Here is a 6,875-nt window from a genome sequence, read left to right on the forward strand (position 1 = left end):
AAAGCAAAGATATACCCATCTGAAAGCAGAGTTCCAAAGAATAGCAAGGAGAGATAAGAAAGCCTTCCTCAGTGATCAGTGCAAAGAAATAGAGGAAAACAACAGAATGGGAAAGACTAGCGATCTCTTCAAGAAAATCAGAGATACCAAGGGAACATTTTATGCAAAGATGGGCTCGATAAAGGACAGAAATTGTATGGACCAAATAGAAGCAGAAGGTATTAAGATGAGGTGGCAAGAATACATAGAAGAAGTGCATAAAAAAGATCTTCATGACCCAGATAATCACGATGGTGTGATCACTCTCCTAGAACCAGATATCCTGGAGTCCGAAGTCAGGTGGGCCTTAGGAAGCATTACTACGAACAAAGATAGTGGAGATGATAGAATTCCAGCTGAGCTTTTTCAAATCCTGAAAGATAATGCTGTGAAAGTGCTGCACTCAATATGCCAACAAATTTGGAGAACTTGGCAATGGCCACAGGACTGGAAAAGGTCTGTTTTATCCCAATCCCAAAGAAAGGCAAGGCCAAAGAATGTTCAAACTACCACACAATTGCACTCATCTCACACAATAGCAAAGTAATGCTCAAAATTCTCCAAGCCAGGCTTCAACATTACGTGAACTGAGAACTTCCGAATGTTCAAGCTGGATTTAGAAAAGGCAGAGGAGCCAGAGATCAAATTGCCAGTATCCGCTGGATCATCAAAAAAGCAAAAGAATTCCAGAAAAACATCTACCTCTGCTTTATTGACTACACCAAAGCATTTGGCTATGTGGATCACAACAAAAGGGAAAATTCTCAAGAGATGGGAATACCAGACCACCTTACCTGCTTCCTGAGAAATCTGTGTGCAGGTCAAGAAGCAACAGTTAGAACTGGACATGGAACAACAGACTGGTTCCAAATCGGGAAAGGAATACGTCAATACACAAGGCTGTATATTGTCACTCTGCTTATTTAACTTATATGCAGAGTACATGATGCAAAATGCCAGGATGGATGAAGCACAAGTGGGAATCAAGATTGTGGGGAGAAATATCAATAACCTCAGATATGCAGATGACACCACCCTTATGGCAGAAAGCAAAGAGGAACCATAGAGCTTCTTGATGAAAGTGAAAGAGGAGAATGAAAAAGCTGGTTTAAAACTCAACATTCAAAAAACTAAGATCATGGCATCTGGTCCCATCACTTCATGGCAAATAGATGGGTAAACAGTGGAAACAGTGGCTGACTATTTTTCTAGGCTCCAAAATCACTGCAGATGGTGACTGCAGCCATGAAATGAAAAGACGCTTACTCCTTGAAAGGAAAGTTATGACCAACCTAGACAGCATATTAAAAAGCAGAGACATTACTTTGTCAACAAAGGTCCATCTAGTCAAGGCTATGGTTTTTCCAGCAGTCATGTATGGATGTGAGAGTTGGACTATAAAGAAAGCTGAGCACCGAAAAATGGGTGCTTTCGAACTATGGTGTTGGAGAAGACTCTTAAGAGTCCCTTGGACTGCAAGGAGATCAAACGAATCGATCCTAAAGGAAATCAGTCCTGAATATTCATTGGAAGGACTGATGTTGAAGTTGAAACTCCAATACTTTGGCCACCTGATGTGAAGAACTGAGTCTCATTGCAAAAGACCCTGATGCTGCGAATGAATGAAGGCAGGAGGAGAAGGAGACGACAGAGGATGAGATGGTTGGATGATATAACTGACCTGATCGACATGAGTTTGAGCAAGTGCTGGGAGTTTGTGATGGACAGAGAGGCCTGGCGTGCTGCAGTCCATGGGGTTGCAAAGAGTCAGACATGACTGAGCGACTGAACTGAACTGAATTGGTAGCTCAGTGGCAAGAAAACCACCTGCCAATGCAGGAGATGCAGGTTTGATTCCTGGTCTGGGAGGATCTTCTGGAGAAGGAAATGGCAGCCCACTCCTATGTTCTTGCCTGGGAAATCCCACAGACAGAGGAGTCTGGTGGACTACAGTCCATGGGGTCACAAAGAGTCGAACATGACTTAGCAACTAATCAACAATGACAATAAAATGTAAAAAAAAGAATAATCTCATCCCAGCTCCAGGGTGAGCCCCATAGACTTAAGCTCATCAGCATATGATATTTCTGCAGCCCCATGATTGGCTCCAGGTGGGCACCTGACCTGAGTTTGTTCACCTAGAGTGAAGCCACTTTTCCCCAGTGCTTGGTGCCCTCCTTTGTACAGTGTGGGGATGGATGAGAGGCCAGCACAGCTGTTTTATGGCTGTAGCCAGGTGTTGAGTGGGAAGCTTCCAATGGCCCCAGAGTGGAGATCCAGGATAAAACGGGAAAGAAAGAAAAGTAAGAACTCCATTCCTTGGCAAAATTCTACAAAGAGCAGGAAAATCCTCAAGTTTCGATTAAGAGGCCCTTGAACTGGTTCCCCTTGTGCCCCAAGTCACACAAGGACCCTGGAGACCCCCATGGGGTGAAGTGGTGCCTCAGGCACACACCGCACTCCTTGGCTGGATGCCCGCTGGGCTGTAGACACCCACATATCTACCTTGGATCCCTGCTGCCAAGGCAAAGGGAGGGAAGGAGTTCCTGGTGATGTTGGCAGGGTCCCCAGCAGATGGGCTGAGTGACCCTCTTCTTGCCTGCAGAGTTCTCAGGTTGGGGGTGGCCAGTGTGGAAAGTAAGGGCCTGGTGTGGTGCGTTTGGACAAGGTGTGAGCCATGTTCATCCCACCCCCACTGTTCCTCAAGGCCATCGGATGGAAGAGGCTGTGGAGGTTCATGACTTCACATGAACGTCACAGAGGTGTGAAAAGGAGACAGAAACCCAGAGGCTGTGTGGGCATTTTCAGTTGCCCAAGGCCACCACCCACCCGGAAAGGATTCAAGTCCAAACTCCTCCTGTAGGTAATGAAAAAAAGATGCAACTGCCCTCTCCAAAGGTTCTTTATCAGGCAGGTGGGATAGAGTGAACGGCATCCCAAGGAAAACTGCTCACTGTCAACACAGATCACCTGGAACCCGAGGGAGGCTGGGAGCCACTCCGCACTGGGGACAGCCAGTGAACGAGACACTGGGCCACCGTCCCAGTCCCTCCTCCCGGTGGAGCTCACGGAGACTCTGAAGCTGAAAGGGCCGGGGCAGGCTAGACAGGCTGGGGCTTGGGACCCTCGACTGCAGTGCTTGCACCTGGACAAATGTCTCCTCAAGCAACAGAACACAAAGAAAGTGCACGGGACTAAAATTAACTGCCTGCATATGCAGTAGGAGCAAAGTCTGGACAAAAGATACAAAAAGACCAAATTGCTCAACCACCACTTTTGAAGAGCTGGGAGCAAAAGCAGGGTACTGTGTACGCCTCTTGCACTTGACAACACAGAGGGGTGGGCAAAACACCTCAGCCACCTCCAGCCATACCTCTGGACACACCTATGCCTTCACCCTGTATAAGAAACCAGCTCAACCCCCCGGCTTCCCCACCTTGGGGAGTGAGTGATCAAGGGAACCTGTTGCTTTTCTCACCCCTCGCCCAGCCCTGCTGCAGCAAAGGCCCCAGTAAAGCCTTGCCTGGATTTCTTGCCTGGCCTCTGATCAATTTTTATTGATTAAGGAGGGCAAGAGCCCTTGACAGTATCAGAGAGGTACACCTGAGAGCCCCATGCCTTCTCTATCGCAGGAGCCTCACACCCCAACTTTAGTTGAGACAGGGAAAAGGGAAATAAGATGAAGTCTTAACAGTAGGTAGGAGATTGGGGTTTTAACTACAAATAAGACTAAGTGGAAATAAGCTATGACGAACTTAGAGTAAAAAGCAGAGATATCACTTTGCTGACAAAGGTCTGTATAGTCAAAGCTATGATTTTTCCAGTGGTCATGTATGGATGTGAGAGTTGGACCATAAAGAAAGCTGGACACCAAAGAATTGATGCTTTCCAATTGTAATGCTGGAGAAGACTCTTGAGAGTCCCTTGGACTGCAAGGAGATCAAACCAGTCAGCCCTAATGGAAATCAACACTGAATATTCATTGGAAGGACTGACACTGCAGCTCCAATACTTTGCCCACCTCATGTGAAGAGCTGACTCATTGGAAAAGACACTGATGCTGGGAAAGACTGAAGGCAGGAGGAGAAGGGGACGACAGAGGATGAGATGGTTAGATGGCTTCATCGACTCAACGGACATGAGTTTGGACAAACTCCAGGAAATAGTGAAGGACAGGGAAGCCTGGCATGCTGCAGTTCCATGGGGTCACAGAGAGTCAGATACGACTGAGTGACTGAACAACAGCAACAAAGGCTGGGTTGCAGATGCTGAAGTAGAATAACCATCGTGTTACTAACAGTTGTTGGTTGTGAAGTTTTGGAATCTGTTCAGGACATCGGTTCTAAAAAGGGAAGTGAGATTTGAACCAGCACATTGGGGGCAGTGATGGGAAAGAAGAAAATGCTCTGAAATCCTGGTCCTGCCACTTACCGGGCCTCTCTGTGGGGACTGTGAGCCCTGATCTACAGGATTGTTGTGTGGCTACAGACACTGACAGTCCACTCAGACTGGTATAAACTAGATTCCACAGCCGAGGAATTCCCAGCCTAACATGAAAGCAATGGAAATGCATTTCCACATTTCCGGAAGCTGGATATCTGGGACCAGGGTGCCAGCCTGATCTGCTGAGGTCCCTCTTCTGAGTCACAGCCTTCTTGCTGTGTCCACCCCTAAAGGAAGAGGCCAGGGATTACTCTGAGATCTCTGTCATAAGGTCACTAATCCCGTTCACGAGGGCTTTGCTGCCCAAAGACCCAACTCCAAACCCTCACCTTGGGCATCAGGTTTTCAGCACATGAATGGGGTTGGGGATGGACACAGACCCTCGGACCACAGCGCATGCCTTCAAAAGACATGTAACAGAGTTCAAAGAGCAGTGTGTATGGAGTTTATTCAGCTGGGTGGGAAACTGAAGATGAGTGAGACATCACATTTTCCGAAAAAGACCACAGTCATATTTCAGGTCCCATGTGTTCTTCTAGAACCTTGCTACAGACACGAATCTATCTTTTTTTCCTTTTTTAGCTTTTTTCCTTTTTCGCCACACTGTGAAGCATATGGGATCTTAGTTCTCTGACCAGGGATCAAACCTTGTCCCCTGTACTGGACGCACAGAGTCTTAACCATTGGACGGCCAGGAAAGTCCCTGGAACCTGATATTTTAAAAGTATGTTCCTTACACGTTGCAAACCTTCTACACTGTAGTTAAAAGTCAGCCAAAGAACAAATAGAACAAATCATGGGAAAGGCCAGTGACGCTGCTTTCAGGTTTGGGAAGGTGACATACTTTTAAATAAATCCACCAGCTTACAAAGACAAAATTTAAGCTATGGGGCAAGGCTCTCTGCATTAATCTCTGGATTATGAGCAAAAAACAATGACTCCTGGGAAACCCAGAAGCCACCCAGGAAGGCTCTCTGAGAATGAACACAAATCATCCAGCCCTCCTGCCTCCCGCCACTGCCTAGAGGGTGGGCAGGGTGAGGTCCTGAGGAAGGCGGGGGCCAGCTGTCCTTGCTGGACCAGGTGGGAGGGGGCTGCCAAGCCCGGGGAGCCCCCTGGCAGCTGGCGAGGCCACCCTGGGTGACACTCAGGCACGTAAGGATCAGCCGGGGCTGCTGCTGCAGTTCACAGCCAAGGGTGACTTCCTCCCCACACAATGCAGAGGAATAAACAGTGTGAGTGAGCCTGCTTGGCCTCGGCCAAATTCTTGCCTGCCAACTCCAGAGCCAACCCACTGAGAAGTGTCCCGGCTCTGCTCCCGGCTGAGCTGCTTGAATAATACCCTACAGGTCTTAAGCCAGAGAAGCCCAGCGCATACATATTCTCTCTCTTTCTCTGCCCCGCCATCACACCCCTCCCTCTCCTGCTTTTGTTCTTAGCTGCCTCTGTCAGTATTAACCCAAATTTCTCTGAAATAGCAGGTTTTTCTCAGAGATTCTCTCACTGACACGTGAGCAGTGAGGTCTGAGGCATGCATTAAAATTCTGTAAAATGCACTGACCACCTAGGATGGTCCAGACCCTGAGTTGGGCCCAAGGGCTACATAGATACGGACTTGGAGGGTATCTCCATCTAGTGAAGACAAAGATGCAACAAGAACCAGTGCTGCCCTTGGGATCTCAGGTGTGCTAGGTTTATCACGTTTGCTTTTGTAACTCAAGGTCATTCTTCTGGCTCTCATTCTGCCCCAGTGTCAGAAAAAGGATTGACCTGGGTTTGTTCTGCTCTGTGCTTCCTAGAGCTGGGTCTTTGCCGGAAGTTAACACAATCAGAGGGCTTCCCAGGCGGTGCTAGAAATAAAGAAGCTGCCTGCCAATGACACAGGTGATGCGGGTTCAATCCCTAGGTCGGGAAGATCCCCTGGAGGAGGGCATGGCAACCCCCTCCAGTATTCTTGCCTGGAGAACCCCATGGACAGAGGAGCCTGGCAGGCTACAGTCCATGGCGTCACAAAGAATTGCACACGACTGAAGCGACTGAGTATGCACACACAGTCAAAGAGGGAAAACAGAGACCTCTGGTCACCATCCAATCCCTGTGGCTGCACGGCATCCCTCTGCCCGTCTGGTCCTCAGCCTTTAATCAATGGTGGGGCAGGGGTGATAGCGGGGGCAAGAGGCCATTTCTGAAGGATGACCCAACACTGGCTGGAAGACAGAGTAGGGGAGGGCAGACAAAGACTGCCGTAGAAGATGAGCTCACAGGGGTTTTATGAGTCCAGGGAAGCCTGATATGTTTGGTCAGTTGGGGGGTGACTGCAGGAGAAGGGCGATGGAAGGGAATGGAGAGGAATTTGGGGGGGGGGGGATTGATGGCGTTTGGGGCTGAAGAGG

This window comes from Bubalus kerabau, chromosome 20 (genome assembly GCF_029407905.1).
Source record: "Bubalus kerabau isolate K-KA32 ecotype Philippines breed swamp buffalo chromosome 20, PCC_UOA_SB_1v2, whole genome shotgun sequence".
In the NCBI taxonomy this organism is placed as follows: domain Eukaryota; kingdom Metazoa; phylum Chordata; class Mammalia; order Artiodactyla; family Bovidae; genus Bubalus; species Bubalus kerabau.